Source organism: Pleurodeles waltl, chromosome 8 (genome assembly GCF_031143425.1).
Source record: "Pleurodeles waltl isolate 20211129_DDA chromosome 8, aPleWal1.hap1.20221129, whole genome shotgun sequence".
In the NCBI taxonomy this organism is placed as follows: domain Eukaryota; kingdom Metazoa; phylum Chordata; class Amphibia; order Caudata; family Salamandridae; genus Pleurodeles; species Pleurodeles waltl.
Genome location: NC_090447.1, coordinates 647,660,798 through 647,678,715, shown reverse-complemented (window position 1 = coordinate 647,678,715; position 17,918 = coordinate 647,660,798).

Genomic DNA, 17,918 nt, shown 5'->3' with positions numbered 1-17,918 from the left:
ATCAGGTTTGTGCACAGATAGGGGAAGATACAAGTAAATAGGCACTGCACCCAGTGCTGCACCGCTTCTCTTATGGTCCTTAGCTCCCCCCTATCTGCCACCATGTGTGTGCCGTATACAATGTACGGTGCACCATGGCACTGGGTATGTGCCAAATATTGTTAACATCCTGATGGGCATGATGTACCATTCATGGTTAGTGCATGAGAATCTAATGCTAACCCTGGACTGTACATAGGGGCCCATTGTGACCCATGGTGTGCCCCCTTTTAGTTCCAGCTCTGAGCTGGCATTAAAACTAGGAATAAAAAATGGGGCAGCTGAATCTCTTAGATTGCAGTGTCCCATTTTGTCAGTCATCCTAGTGGGGTAACGCAAACCTTGCAGACATCATGCCTGGCACAGGACTACTGTAGGGCAAGGGGTGACAAAGTGGCACAATACATGTATAGCACCACCATGTTGATTCTACTGACCATTTGGCCTCATTGTGCCTTATTTGCGTCATATTGCTTATGAAATTCATGTGGTTGAAGGAGGCCCTAGATCCTCTCACATATTGGCCACAGTGTGAAACTTTGGAAAGCTATTATTCCATTGACATGTACTAAATACTGTAGATGCTTGCTAGGCAGATTTGTATGGATTTGGGTCTTGTCCTTGTTGTTGGCTTAATGCTTGACAACATGTGTCATCACAAAATGCTGTTTACTACGCATGCTTGTTCTTCCTCTACCCAATGCAGTTACTGATGACATATTCTCCTCATGTTTTAGCTGCCACAATGACTCCCATGCAAAAACAGAAGTTCACTAAATATGTGGGAAGGTTCCAGCACATTCGCAACATTCAGCCTGGTTACAAGAAGAAGGCAAGGAGATACTGCATGGAAAAGTCATCTGGGGCATGGAAGGCCTTCCTTAATGATGGACCGGCCCACTGGGCTCAGCTTTGAAGCAGAAATGCAAAAAGACATGGCCGAGCTGAAGACTAGGTTGGCTAGACTGGAGGAAGACAATGCCCAAAATTATAAAATGCTGAAATTCATAAAGAGAAAGCTCAAGAATCTGTAGGTGTGGCCCATCACCACTTCCATGGACCTTCCCTTCCCCACTGTGCATCCTTCAAAGCTTTTGTGGGTTTTAGGGGATTAGACAGGATTGTGTAGTTTAGTTGTAGGATATAGTCAGTGTAGGGTGGGATTTACGCATTGTTTTTGTTTTGGGGGAATTTGGGTTTGGGGCTATGTTTAGGTGTACATGTACAAAGAATATTTAAAAAAAACAAAAAAATAAAACATACTTAAAAAAAATACAAAAAATTATATATTTGTTTAGAACATCGGATTAGTTAGTATGTGTATAATTTAGTTTATGTTGTCCTACACGTCTATTGTCTTATAAGGGGTGTGGGGGGGCAATGTTTATTGAGTGGCATTATGTGTATAAGTTAAGTTTAGAATAGGATAGATAGCTGTAGGGTTAAGTGTAGATACGTTAGCATATGTTAGCATAGTGTATGTTAGTGAGTAGATTAGGTTTTTCATTGCTTGTCATTTTTAGGTTCCAATAAATCCTGCAATATTTAGGACAATTAGGTGTCCATGATGATTGACTCTCTGGGCGTTCTCATGTATGCACTGGCCAAGTTGGCGAAATGCCTTACGGTCTGCATTCAGTATTGATTTACATGTATGACTATGTGACTCCCCAATGTCGAAGGACCTGACTGATTGGCAGCGCTATGACATCAGCTACTCAAGGCAGTTTTAGGCACAGTTCCTGACATTCTGATTGTGTATCGATACAATATATTTGACATATAATGATGCTACATCAATTGCCATTGCTAAGATCTGTCACAATCATTTTTAGAAAAGTTTTGCACATTATACTTCACCTTATTTGGGGTATGGATACTGGCACACTCACAGCTGCCTGACACAGTTTTTAATATGCTCTTTAGTTCCTCACACATTTGTTGTAATGGTACATTTATCAGGACATTTCATGATACTTGAAATCTGAACCATTCATGCCATATGTCAACTTGCAAGGAAATATGTTCAATACATGCTTGTGAGGTTCACTTTTATCATGTTTGAGTCCCAGTGTGTGCCTTTGTTTCTGACAATAAGCCACACATGTCAGTTGGCTCTGTTCTCATTGGCATTGCTTCAAACAATGCAGACATTTATATGAATTGATTAAACACTGAAAAAAGTGCATGAGACACGTGATTATGGTTATTTTTTTACATGTGCACGCTTATTTTCCAATGCAGTACAATGTCCAGTTCACTAACACCATGAGGGATCCTGAGCCACTGGATGTACATTTAGAGTCCATGTTATGAGACATGGGTAGAACAAGGGTGAATTAGTGAAGAGGTGTCCAAATTGACAATAGGTAGGAATTGAGACAATGACAGTACATAGCAGATACACCAACAGTGGTTGAATGAAGAGGACACATTGCCTGCTGTCACAACACTGGCATGATCTTGAGCACAGAACTAAGGTGATATTGTCCATGTGGCACAGACTGGTGCTAAGGCGTGGTTTTACAGGTGAATGTTGTTTGTTTCACATCTTCATTCTCTGATGTGTGTGGTGCCTCCTGTGCCATGAGTGGTGCTGTTGTTAAATTTGAGGGGGCCACACACACATTAGGAGAAAGAGATTTGGAATCAAAGGTCCCGGCAGCTGCCATTTGCAGGAACACATAAGGCATCACTGTAGCAAGGAGGAACTGCTGATTTCTCATCACTGCAGCAACATCGTCGTGGTAGGCAGCCATGGTTACCTTGAGGGAGGCCACTTCCCACTGTATGGACTCCAGAGCATTTTGTATCCCCCATCCTGTTATCTATCATGCTGCTGCCACTTTGGGAGGGCAAGTGTTCAAGCCTCTGCCTCATGATAGCAGCTTTGTCGGCCAGGGACTGCTGTAGTCCGCATAGCTGGGAGTGGGCGCTTCTGATGGCAGCTGAGTTGTCCTTATTTGGACTGAGGCACCTCTGCACTCCCTCTAGGCTGCCTGCCATGGTCCCCATCCCCACCCACTCCTGCTTGGCCAGCTCCTGATAGACTCCTACTACTGTCTTCTGAAAGGTGATGTCTGGGTCCTCAGAGTCCAGTGCTGTGGCAGGACTGGTTGGTGCTGTGTGTCCTCCCTGTGACTGGAGGTGGTGTCTGGAAGGAACCTAGGACATCCTGGAGAGTCTCTCCATTGATGGTCAGCAGCTGGTCATCCATGTCATCTGTAAAATCCAGGACAGGCAGGTCGGCAGGAGATAAGGTATCATCCTCTGCAATGGGATAGTGAAATGTCAATCTTTGACTGTAGTGGCTGTAAACATGGCTCATCATTTACTTTCTATTGGTGGCTCAATTACATGTTACAGACCCCAGGTTGTAGTTATTTATTATATGTTGCACTATGTATCACACATGGGGCAACCTCTCAAGGTATTTTGTGCATTGATCCCACACCACCAAATTCCTTGCCCCGGCCGCTGACACCATAGTAGTATGTCGCTCACATTCCTCTTCACCCTGGTGGACATTCCCACAGTAGTGTAATGAGTGTTATCTCTATTTTGGTGCTTTACTGTATTTGTACCATGAATGTCAACACTGGTGCAGCAAAGCACAGGGAGGTCCACTGCTTACAATGCTTGTGTAACTTTGTTTTCTGCCTTTAGCAGGCCTCACACATGTGCTAATTCGATGGTACAGTGCAACCTTTATGGATTGTCAGACCCATTAGTTCATGCCTCCCTACATTAGAGACATTTCCTTCCATACAGCATATCTGCCACAGGCATATGTTGGTGTAAGGATGTACAATGTGGATCAATGCATGCATTATGTGACTTTGTTAATGTGGCACAAGGGAAATGGGCAGCTTGGTCCACATTGACAACAATTTGAATGATCGTACTGTTGCATTACGGGCTAGTGACAGTGTGCCCGTAGTGCAACATTGATGCCACTTGTGCCTGTTCTTACAAATTAAGGTGTCCCTTTATGCACAACACCAACCATTGCCATAACACAGGCAACCTTGTTACACGGTGAAATTGAAGCTACTTGTATAGCAGCACAAATGATGATCACAGACATGTCCCATGTGTTGTATATATTCACTTTTGTGCCCATTCCTGAATGGTGCATGGAGGTGTGTAAGAATGTGCTGTTGGTCCACCCTGTGCAAGTAGCGTAGAACATGTTGCACATTGAGGCCCTGATTTTTTCTAAAGTGGTGCAGCGGCAAAAATAGCTGCACCGCGCGGCACCACTTTTGAAATGCAGGGATGACCATATTTATAGGCATACGGCGCACCCTGCGTCTCTTCCTGCACCTGCGCTGACTTAAGCTCCCTGCATCAATGGAGGGGATAGATAGTTTATATGCAGGAAGGTACCCCTTCCTGCACATAAACAATTCATTATGGAAATTTGGAATTTCTATGTGTGCTGCAGCATACAGCACTCGTAAGAAAAGCAAAGTCACAAGGAGAAAGGAAAGCATTTAGCCTTGTTGCACCATCCTAACAGCACCCATGGGGTGGTGTTGAATTTAGTCACAGCATCAGGTTAACATGTAGCCTTGGATCTGGGGCGACAACAGTATGCAATGGCCTTTGTGTGGCACAGCCACACTTATTGCACACCCTTTCCAGGCAAAGTGCTGCACGTGTTGGGGCCATATTTACAAGGTGCTGTTAGGCCACAGTAAGTGGCTTAACACCACATTGTGTATATGTTGGAGTGCATAGCCCCACCAGAGCTTCACTAAAAGTGAGGCTCTGGTGGCGGTGGGGCCTTTGATTCTGGTCCTATGTGTCCCGATGCAACCCTTTTGAATGGATTCAGTGTGTCCTATGTGCCTCCCCCATCTGCAATTTGTACATTCCAGATAGCCCCCCCCTGCAACTTACCATGCATTTGTCATAGTTCTTGATAGTCTACGCCGTCCTGCGATTCCAATGACCAGCTCCTCCGGGATGAGTGCTGCCACCATCTCCTGCAGCTCATCCAGGCCCTTCTGGGGTGCAGGACTTCCACCTCCAGTCTGCAGTGCTGCCTTTCGGTTCCTGGCCAGTTTCTCCTTAGTTCTGTGATTGCAATCGTGCCAGCACTTTGTCCAATCAGTGACAGTCCTCCTCACCTCTGGCACGCTGTTGACTTTATCTACTATTGCCTGCTATATAGCCTCTCTCCTACCTATTGGGAATTTGGAGGTGACAAAGAGCTGTTGTTGGTGCTCCATCACCTCTCTGACCAAGATGTCATTTTCCTCACAAAAGCAACACTTCCACTTCCTCTTCTCCTGGGACTTTGCTGGTGCCTCCTGGCTGGTACTGGGCTGATTGGGATCTCTCTCGGGTCTTTCATGGCCTGAATTCTCCATCTTGACTCCCTATCTTTTTAATTTCTTGCGCATTTTTTTTTACGCTAATGCAGTTAAATATGGCGGTAACACATTTAGAATTAAAAAACGTGCTGCAAAACGTTCTAACGACACTTTTACAGAATTAGTGTAATTTTTCTTTCCAGCACATCGCAATACTTAACGTCTTTTTTGTTAAGCTAAACTTTCCTTAGCACCCATGTAATTCATGTTTTTTCAATATGACACACGGATGGTGCTAAGGAATGGCAATGGCCCGCTGTACGTTTTTTGATGCACAACTGCGCAAGCGCAGTTGTGCGTCATTTTTCTTAAATCAGGGACTAGGGGCCAGATGTAGCAACAGAAAATTTAGCTACTTGCAAATTGCGAGTCAGACCGATTCGCAATTTGCAACTCGCAAAATTGTATGCAGAAAGGTGTCTCAGACACCTTCTGCGACTCGCTATGGGGTCGCAAAGACCCACCTCATGAATATTAATGAGGTGGGTCGCAAATTGCAACCCCATAGCGAGTCCCTGCACTCACAGTGATGGTGGCCTGCTGGAGACAGCAGCCCTCCATGTCTGTGACTGCTTTTTTAATAAAGCAGTTTTTTTTTTTGAATTGCAGCCCGTTTTCAAAAGGAAAACGAGTTGCAATTCAAAAAAATAATGAAACCATTTGGTTTCATTTTTTCAGAGTAGGCAGTGGTCCATTGGACCACTGCCTGCTCTGAAAAAATATTTTCAGCAACATTCACAAAGGGGAAGGGGTCCCATGGGGACCCCTTCCCGTTTGCGAATGAGTTACCACCCACTTCAAGTGGGTGTTAACTGCGAATTGCTTTGCGACCGCTTTTGCGGTCACAAAGCAATTCTGCATCGCGGTGCGAGTCGCAAATCGGAAGGGAACACCCCTTCCTATTTGCGAGTCGGATTCACATTTTGCGAGTCGGTACCGACTCGCAAAATGTGAATCAGCATTGCGATGGCCGTTTTGCATGTCGCAAACTGCGTTTTTCGCAGTTTGCAACATGCAAACCGGTTCCTACATCTGGCCCTAGGTTTATTCAGTACCCCAGTGTTCCAGATTTTAATCTCATCCGCAGGGGGAGTCTCAGGAGTAATGGGTTATGAATGAAATGGCCTGCCACTTTGAGGAATTCATTAATCCTTTAATGAAGAGGATTTCTGTGTAGTTTGATTAATTAGTTATATCTTTTCCCTGCCACAACTTATTCTTGGGCTGGACTCTCGGTATAGATATTTATCTGAGAGTAGCTGAAGAAAGTTAGTAAGCTGTAAACAACTATTTCAAAATGTAAACTTATTTAATAAATCAGTCTTCTTAGAGTCAATAGAATTTTAATTGTTTTGAAGTATTTATTTTAAATGAATTGATATAGTTTTATTAATCAAGCATATGGTCACAGAAACATGCATGAAGGTTGTCCTGAATCTCTGCCCTCTCTGTTCATCTCTGTCCTACAAATGTGGTAAGTTGAAATAATACTGTCTCACAGTCTGGGAAAGTTATAAAACTTTTTTCAGCCTCATATATTAAACAAGATTCTCAGGGTTATCTGTCTCGTGTGCTTATGGCTATCACAGTGTTCTGAAATAATTTATCCACTCTCTCTAAGACACAATGCAATCTCTGCAGCAGAATAAATAACTTAGTTGTATCTAATAGCTCTGGAGCTGAACAATTCACATGAAGTACTCAAAACACAACTTGCTCTCCGTAGCTAATACAATTAACTCAGGCTCTACAGGATATCGCCTCAATCTTTCTACAGCTCAGTTAACATGTAATGCTCTCTGATCACCTGTACCTCTCAGCTCCGACAGCAGCAACAGCAAAGAAGTAGTGGCCAAAGCAAAGGAAACTGCGTCATCTCTCGCTTTCTTTCTTCTCGCACTCTACTTACTTCTTATCTACTCTTTCCCTAGGACACCTTTTATAATTTGTTTGATCAATACATTTGTCAACAAAGTTAGTCTTGAGATGTTGCAGAATTGGACAATGTTTCTCTTGACAAACAGCACGGACTGAAAACTCGTACTTCCCTTCTCATGCATTCCTTCACTTCTGTAAGAACAACTTTACATGCATAAGTATAACACCCGCTCAATTCCCATTATTCATATTATATTAATGTTTAAAATATGCAAGCAATTGTTATTTTCTAAATTTATGTCAGCGCATACCAAAGCAGCTTAATAGGTGGGCAAGGGTGTAGGCAATAATGCTTTTATTGTTTTAAGAAATGTGTATCATCTTACAAGTAAAGAAGAGTTTATATATGAAACTTTTTATTAGAGATAGGTGCAAGCCTAGCACGTTTCACAAATCATGCAACACGGGTTACATTAAAGTTCAGAGTATGTTTTTAAACATTTAAACAAAGACAGTTTCCGGGCCTAGCAGTGAATTCTTACGTTAGTTATTAGTATTATGATTATAATTTTTGATTGGGGGCCTTATCAATCCCCTATGTGATGGTTTGGACTATCATAAAGCCACTTCAATAATTATTCCTAAATTATTTCAGATTCTTGCCTTTTTTGTTTTTATTTTTCTTTATATTTTATATTCTTCGCTCACTCGTTCACTCACTTCTATATCCTTTTTATTCTTATTTTTAATGTGTTTTCTCTGTCTTGAATAGTAACCTTATTATTGCAGGGAGTAGTAAAGAAAGATGATACATATTATCACTATTATAATAGGGATTAGTATATAGCTAAGGACTCCGCCTCCCAAATCCTTTCACCAAGTTTCTACTTTTCGTAAATCCTTTAGAGATACTTTCAGCTATAGAGTATCCAAAGGTTCTAAATCTAATTTCAAATCAGTAATTTTATTTCCACATGCATCTATCTTTTTACTTTCATTTCTTAACATTTTACAGACTCTGCCCTTCTCAGCCAAAAGTAATGTCTAAAACATATCGATTTAGTAAAACCATTGATCTAACGGCAGCAAGCTCTGTGTTTTTCAGCAAAATAGCTCCCTATGTACTTGTAGCTAATCTATCTACTACCGTGGATAGTTTTCTTATCTTTTCATCATTCAGTACTACTCCCACTATTTGTGTCTCTTCATTTACACTTCTTGTGTATCTCTTAGTTGCAGGTATCATTGTTTGTGCATCTAAAGAATGTACATGATACATTTTGGGAAAGTTCAGTCCTTCTTGCAAAATTTGCTAGTCACCTCCTGATAATTCAAAGGTATGATCACACCTGCTATTCACCACTAATATTTTCTTTCCTTGTATCCATTGTTTATATACACATATATTTTTCCAGTCAATATTTCTTCTAACCTTAATTTAGGTACAGTTATCTTTTTTCTGAATTCATCTTCCTCTGTTTTCCGCACAATCTTTTGCACATCATTCTTATTATTCTCAGCTTTTGTAAGTTTTTCATTTCTTTCTTCTAACATTTGTAAAAAACATTCCCTAGCATTGAGGGAAACATTAAGCTAGCTTAGTGCCATTATCTAATGCATGGGTCAGACCAGGAGTTAGGGGGGCTGTTGACCCATTTCCATGGCCAAACACCATGGAATGGGCCCACAGGTGCCCATCACAAACCTCAGGAGCACCCTTACCCACACCAGAGGGGCACCAGAGGAAAGGGGATCCCATTCAAGGTAAGTAGGGTAAGTATGGGTAAGTACTATAGAGCTTTTTTTACACTTGTCACTTGGGGCCCTAACATGGAGCCCCCTGCATGGCACTGGGTGCAATGGCCATGCCCAGGGGACACTGGTCCCCCGTGCTGGCTACTGGGGTGGTGGGCACCCCAGTAGCACTGCCAAGTACAATAACTATGACTACCACAATGCACTAGCCCATCCACATCAAAGCCTGCAATGTGCACGTCACATTGAACCTCTTGCATGTATGACTATTGCACTAGCTACAACAATTGGATGCTATAACTGAGGACCACTACATAGCAATGACAGCAATGCAATGGCACTACACAATGCCAAACTAGCACATACACAGACACAGCACTGTCATCAATCCTAAGGGCCACTAATCCAGGCCTTCTACCATGAAATGGACTAATCCTGGCCTTGAAAGAAGGTATACTCCATGCACAACAGGCACAAACAGGACAAACAACCTTGCATACAACCATACCCCCCTCCCATTTGGATACCATGCTGCAATGTACAGCCATTCCCACTCACATTTACCAAGCCAGAATGCTCATCAGCAAACAGGCAAACCTGTCATGTGAACCATCGCACAGGAACAGAACCCACGTACCGACCTAAAGTGACCAAGCCTGATTCACAACAACCCCAAGGTGCATGGTACATATGTCACTATCCACAAACAGTGTAAGCTGTGCTGCACCTGTCAGTGTCATTGCTGAAAATCAAGTGAGGCCACTGTATGCATCAGGCTAACAGACAACCACACACCTCCAGCATTTAACTCCTTCTTTCTCCATCCACAGGTACCCATGTCACAACTACCATGGAGAGGTTACTGGAGACTACCAGCCGTCCTCAGAATGAAGGCCCCAGTGAGGAGAACACCGCTGGATGTCTGAAAAGTGATGACCTACCTGGCCCATCTCGGACCCCCGATCAGTCTATAACTCCCTGCCTCACCCTGTTGACATCAACCCCCCCCAACGCTGTTGCAACAGCATCTCAGCCAACCCTTCGTCCCACAACCTGTGACCCAAGGACTCCATTTTGTGCCCCACAGTAGAGGGACCTGAGTTTACCCCTCACACCCAAGATAATGAAGGTCCTGGTGAAACTGGGAGTGGGCACACTTGACCAGGGGCAGAGGTACATGGGGGCAGGGGATGATGGAAGGAACATGTGGGCCAGAGCATGGGGCAGCCAAGGGAGGGAGGCCTCTGACCAGGAAGCCATCTCCCAAGTCCTGGGAGCATATCAACTATCCCAGGACAGGATGGGCCAGATCATACCCATGTTGAGGGAAAACCAGAGGCTACAGAGGGAATACCACCAGGAGGTCATGCAGCAGTGGCAGGCCCACATTGCTACCATGGTCTCCATTGCAGGGGTGCTCAGGGACCAGACCACCATCATGAGCGCCTCCTCCACCCAACAGCAGACCCCGTCCACTAGCCACATCACACCTGTGCCTTCTACATCTGCTGCCTCTAGTGGAATAGAGGCCCTGCCAGAGGAAGCGCATGCCTCAGGCACCCCTCCCTCTGTAGCTGAAGAACCCATTCACAAACGTGGACGTCCACCCAGACATCTGGCCGGAGCAGATGCCAAGACAAAACCCACTGCCAGGAAGTGACCCTCTCCTGATGACTCTCCCTTGTATGCCACTGAGACACCCTGTTGACTGTTCAATGACATTACTCCATTTTCCTATTAAACACATCACACAGCCACTGATATTCCAAATCAGGAGGACCATTGATACCAAAGTATGATGAAATTCTAGACATGCAAATACACAGACAACATACCTGCATGTCACTGGAAGTACTGATAGATGAGCTCAGCCCTTGAGTCAGCTGCACCTTCTTCATCTGCCTTCTCATCACTTTCTATTTCTGCATCACTATCCACTGGTCCAGCTGCCTCCTCCTCATCAGCCAGTATGGCTATCTGACGTCTCAGGGATAGATTGTTGAGCATGCTGCAGGCAACTATGATCTTGCATATTTTTGGGGCGTTGTAGAGGAGGGCACCTCCAGAGATGTGCAGACACCTGAATCTGGGCTTTCAGAGGCCAAATGTCCTCTCTATTACATGCCTCATTCTGCTTTGTGCAGATCCTGGGGGCCCATGCCCGGCGGAGCACCCATTGTCGCAAGCAGTGGGAGGACCCGAGACGCTGGGTCCGGAAGTCCGCGGCGACCCAGCTGGAGCTGTCCTCCCAAGAAGGAGGGGTGCCCGTCAGACCCGACCCCACTAATGCCCCACTTTTTGGCGGTGATCTATCCTGAGGTAGATGGACATTTGAGGGCAGCTCATCAGCCACAAGATGGTGAGTACTGACTGTATCCTGGGACTTGGCTGGCCTGAAGTGGGGTTGGGTGCCCCAATGCTGGCAAAGTGCCATTTTAGTTAATGCTACTTGTGCACTAACTTTTGGAATTTGGCAATAGGCACCCTGGGAGAGTATATTTTGTAGATGTGTCCCATGCTTTACTGTCCATGTATTTACATCTCCCTGCACCATACCTCTCCAAATCTGTAATGTGGAGATGCATCAATGACATAAGCATATGTGTGACTCCATCCTGTCCATACGATCGATGTGAGTGTCAGCAGCACCCTAAGCATTGTGTATGAGCAGCTCTTTCTATCTGCATTAGTGGCTCTGAGGTGTCAGTCCACTGCCATCTGTGTAGGATACCTGTATGTTGGACTGTGTGACTCTCCTTTCATCACTAGGACTACGTCAATCATGTACTGTGTCTGGTATACACAGATTGTGGGGCTGGCATTACAGTTCAACCACATAACTGGCCTTGATGGGACAGGAGTATTGGCCTGAGAACTGACTAGGCATATATAGGTGATCTGCTGACTGTAGGATATGTGTGGATCGGTATCCTGGAATACTGATACATGTAGATTTGATGAGGTCTGATTGCACAGATGTTGCACCCCTAGGAGAAAAACGTGTGGGGATGTGGCCTTCCAAACTATTTTTTGTTACTGGTGGTGGTAAGTGCCCTGGGAGATCCCTTATGTGTCACCATGGTGTGTATATTGCATGTATTAAATAGCCCTAGCTTTTCCTTTGCTGCATTGCTGACTGACTGCCTACATTATGTCGACATGGATAGTTGGGGACACTTCGAAAGGCCTGTAACTCTTACAGCTTGGCTTGGCTATTGAGTTGTGGCAGATTAGGACTGATTTGAGTATTGCATGACACATGGCATGTTGATGTGATGGAAATGTTGCAATCAGTCTCCTCAGGCTGCTTATGTGGAAGTGGGATGTGTCTTAGGTGTACTGGAATTGGTGTTTGTCCATGTGTGCTATTGCATGCAAATATTTACCACCTGAGATGTGTGTTGTCTGGCCTCAGTGGCAGCTTTTGCCAATTGTTGTATGGTGTCTGTGAGGGTAGAGTTGTCATGGTGTGTAGTCGAACTGGTGTACCAGCATGTGTGGTACCATGGAAAGTGGTCCATGATGTGGTGTGTCTGTTCCAGAGGCACAACTGTTGTGAAACTTCACTCAGTGGATGTGTTTGTATGTTTAACATGTGCTACATGGCCCATTGGTGATGCACTTAGCAGTATGCTGAGTAGTTATATATGTGTTCTGTTTCAGGAGCTCTGGCTCTGTGATGGGGTCTTACTACTCACATGGCTAAACCACACATTCACATAATACACATCTGATGTGAAGTGTTTGGGTGTCTGACTGGCATTCGCTATATCTGAGCTGTCCTCCATAACGGCAGCACCATACTAAGTGGCCAGCCATGTGTAGGGACAGGTAGGTGGTGTGTGTACAGTGAGTGGAGTTGCCTTCACTGTCATGGACATATTCCAGAGGACATGGACTAATCAGTTGTTGTCACTGTAGAGGGCAGAGGCCTGCAGTGTTCTGTTGTGTCAGTTGCACATCCAAGGTTAATAGGTAAATGGAGAGGTAAGATGAGTATTCAGGCATAATATTGATAGTGCATCCAGGGCATGCTGTGTCAGCTTAAGAGGGCATTGTCTGTCATCATGGGGATGAGTCTAATAGTGCAGTCCTACAGATGTATTGCTGTAGGTGTGAAGGGTGGCAGACAGGTGTGGTAGTAGTGACATGTCATGACATGATGTGTGTAATCTGTCTTTGCAAATGAGATTGCCTAGCCATTATATGTATTGTAACAGATGTACATGTTTAGCTGTGTCAATGAGAGATGTATGTTAATCATTTTGCCCCCCTCTCTCTCTCTCCCTCCCTCTCTCTCTCTCATTGTGTGCATCAGCATCATCTGGCAAAGGAGCAGGGGCACAGGCAATTGGTGAAACAGCAGCCCACGGCACCCAGGTGGCGGTACCACTGACACCGAGGGACCTAGTGGGATGGAGGGTGAGGGGAGTGCCATGGGGAGACCGGATCAAACATCTCATCTTTTGAATCATCCTCCTGTGGACACTCCCTGGCAGTGGCGGACCCATCTGGGATCACCCCAGCACCATCTTTGTCCACCACCCCCCTTACTACCACTGCCCTCCCTGTAGCTCCCCACCCAGTTGCCTGTGCCTGCTCACCCAGAAGGGTGGGCATCTCCTTCACCGCAGGCACCACTGCCCCTGCCCCAGTCAGCCTTACTGCCCTCAGTGAGGAGGCTATTGACCTCCTGAGGTTCATCTTTGTGGGTCAGTCCACCATTGTGAATGTCATTCAGGGACTGGCAGCTCAAGTCCAACAGAGCAATGAGTTCCTGGAAGGCATTCATGGTGCCCTGGCTGGCCTCAGGAGATCCTTTCAGGCTCTTTCCTCTTCACTGATGGCAGCGAGTGTCGCTTTGTATACTGCCCTCCCTCCTATCTGTTCCCAATCCCAAACCCCTCTCCCCACACCCATCCAGAGCACACATTCACACAGGCATGCATCCACCTCAACAGAGACGGTTGGCACTGACAAACACAAGCACCATAAGACCCACCACCAGCAGGAACACAGCCAAAACCCACCTGCAGACAAAACAACATCCACTCCCAGCAAAGACTCCCCCACCACTCCCTCCAATACAGACACCACAACTGACAATCCTGGAGCCAGCAGATCATCATTTGCAGATCCAGCCACCAGTCCCATCTTACCCACAGTCACCACAATATCAGACCCTCGGACATCCACGTCAGTCACCACATCTGCACTCACCACAACCACCAATACTCCCACATGCGGCACATGTACCATACCTGCAGACACCACCCAACAGACAGTCATCGATCCAGCATGGAATCTCCCAGCACCTCCACCCCCTCCACCCAAGACACCTAAACGCTCGCACTCACCCACCCAACAGACACCCAGCACGCACAAGCATTCCATGCATGCACCTGCACCCAAGACACCCACAAAGACAAATCTTAACACCCCTCCCCCTACTCCCAACCCCTTTCGCCATGACCACCCCTGTGTGCCAAAGAAACATTTCCTCTCTGAGTTTTCTCTGTTCCTTTACCCTCTCCCACCCCATGGAAGCCCCTGAGCTCCCTGTGTCCCACCCCAAGTCCAGCCCTTCCACCTCCAAGTCCTCCCCTGCCACCCCTGCTAGTGCCCATGCCCCTCCCCTGCCCAAAAGTTAACCCCCAAGGCCAAGGAACCCCCTCCCAAGCCCAGACCCAAGGACCCCTGCCCAAACCCAAGGACCCCTCTCCCAAGCCCAAACCCAAACCCAAGGACCCCTGCCCAAACCCAAGGACCCCTCTCCCAAGCCCAAACCCAAACCCAAGGACCCCTGCTCCCAAGCCCAACCCCCCCTCCAAATACCCCACTTCGCCACTGAGTTGCCTACCTGTCTCCTTGATGCTCCAACCCTGTGGAGGTCCTTTTGCAGCCAAGAGTCAAGCTGGAGCACAGTGAGGTGCCTAATGTACCTTTAGCACTTCTGACATTGACTGGCCTATGGCCTTTTACTGTACATAGTTATTATTTATTTTAATGATTTAATATATCTGGCCCAACAAAATGTTGGCATCCATTGAACACTACTTGTCCTACTTTTCTTTCTCCATTTTGTATTTGTATTTGTGGTCCTTAGTTTGTGTGTGTGTGATGTGTGTGTGATGGTTGTGTGTGCTGTTGTGTATGGCCTGCATGTGTGTGTGAGACCCTGCCATCAGGTCTGCTGTGATGGGTGTGTATTATATATGGGATATGATAATGTAGTTACATGCATGTGTTTGTAGCTATATTGTGTATTGTTCGTGGTGTGATATGTTGTGGTGGTGTTGTGTGCCATTGTGTGGTTGTTGTGTGTGCAGCCATGAGTGTGGTGATGGCTATGTCATATGTGTTGTGTGTTGTGTAGGCGTGGTCTGACATTTGGTACAGAGTATGGGTGCGTGATGGTGTTGATTGGTTGTGAGCTGTTGTTCCATTTTGTTGTCAGTATGTGTTGTCATGTGTAGGTGTGCAGTTCATTGGCTTGCCAATGCATTTGTGTAGTTGTGGTTGTGGAGTCATTGTGTGACTCAGTGGTGTTGTGTTTCTGTGTGTTAGCCAGTGACGGTGATGTGTGTGTGCGGGGTGGTATGGTTGACACGTGTGTGTTGTCTGTGGTGTGTTTGTTTTTGGTGTGCGTGTGTGTGTGTTTGTATATAAGCTGTGTGTGTTGGTATGGGTGTGTAGTTGCATGTGTGTGTGGCCATCACTGGCTATCCCGGCTGTGTGTCTTGTGTGTGCTTGTGTTCTAATGGCTTTCCCTCCAGTGGGTGTACTTACGGTTGTTGTCTTCATCGCTATCACTGGTTCTGGAGTGATAGTGGAGCAGGAGCAGTGGGAGGGCTTTGAGTTCTGGTTTCATGGCGCCTCCGAAGATGTCTATGTTCCTGAAGGTGACTGCTTCCTTTTATTGAGTTTGCTTCCGACAGGGTTTGGGTGGCGGTGCGACCTAAGCAGCAACCATGGTGGTGTACAGCCTTGTAATATGTCCAGTGGAAACATGGTCCCCACAGGTCTTTAGGTGCCTATCGCCATCCACAACAGGCAGACAACACTGGCGGTACTGGCGTGTATTTAATGTAAACTGTTGGCAAGACTGCCATGGTCATAATTTGCCAGTCTTCAGCACCAGGCTGTCAGCGGTACGACCGCCACCACCAACATGGCGGTTCAGGTACTGCCAAACTCATAATGAGGTCCCTAGTGTATTCTTGCACTAATCTAGAATAATCATTTGTCACATAATCATTTTTCATATAGTCTACAAATGAAATCTTCAGTTTGTCTTCATCTATTGTGGAATGATGTGTTGCATTCTGTAATAAGAATATCATCTTCTCAGTTTCAGGTGTGAAATAAATCACTAGAAAAACTGGTATAGCTATTATTACTGTTAAAAAAAGAAAAGTTATTAATATCTTATCTCTGGTTCTAGTTACATTTCACATTGTCACTACAATAGGTCTACTACCAAAGTAATCAATTAATAGCAGCAACGTAGTATACATATATATATATATATATATATATATATATATATATATATATATATATATTTATATAGATATATATATATTTATATAGATATATATATATATATATTTAAATCTTCTTATTTATTTTCGTTAGTCAGTCAGTAAAGTATTTCTATTTAGATTTTATTCTGTTCATTTAATGTTTTTTATAATTTTAAATTTGTTGTTTTCTTTCCAGAGTATCTTTCTTTTCTTTCAGGGAGGATCAGGCTGGTCTTTGCTGCATTCATTTATGCCAAGAGATGTGTTTGTTCAGTATTTGTCTAAGGTACTGTGCCATTCATGTGATGAATATCTTCAACAAGGTACCCATACTTTTTTTGATCTTCTGAGTGTGTCTGATCATTCTTTAGTTTCTCTAACACCACTTGTTTCTTATTCCTCCTTGATTGTTTCCAGTGGTGATAGATTATTGCTAACACTCAATCTTTGTTTCTTTTTTGTTCTTTCGTTGCTGTGGATGGTACCAGAAATTGTACCTTCTCCTGGGTCTTCAAAGTTCTCTTGGTGCTTCTGTATTTCCTTCTGAACCTTGGTCTTCAACAATCACAGTTGGCACCACATAAATATCACCACTCTGTAAGATGTCCAGCAATTAAACCACTTCACCTGTTAGATTTTCTTCACCCCATTTTCTCTTTGCTGATTCTGACCACTGATTCCTTCTCATGCAGCATTCAGTGACACGTACACCAAAGCTCTAGTCTCTATGTATTTTTCTGGATTTCTCGCCTTCTGGGTGTGTATTGCATGGACCCAATTAGGAATCCCAGCACATTTCAATGCAGTGTTCGTGATTATAATTACCTGAAATGGCCTTTCTTATGGGGCTCTAAACAGGACTTTCTCACATGCTTCTTAATGTAAAGTCAGTCTCCTGGATTTAGATTTTGGCACTGTTCTTGGCTTGGATTCCCAGTTACAGCAACCTGTCAAGACACAGAACTTTCCACATTAGCCAGACCTTTGCAGCAGTTGAGTACCATGTAAGCTGTTATATTCACAACCTGTTTGCTGGGAATGTAGGTAACCTCATGGCTCTCCCCATCACCACTTCTTGGGGAGTTGAGCTTGTTCTCCGATTTGGTGTATTTTGCAAACTCATCAGGACTAAGGGTAAAGCATCTGGCCACTTTAATAATGTTGATGCTCAGACTTTGGTCAATCTTGATTTAATGGCATCGTTCATTTGCTCAACCATTCTAGATGGTAGCTGCAATGAAGATTCTGATAAATTCTCAATGCTGCACACAACATTTTTATAATCTTAGGGGCCCCACGCACCACTAGAGCGTTACTTTTTGTGACACTCTGGTGGCAC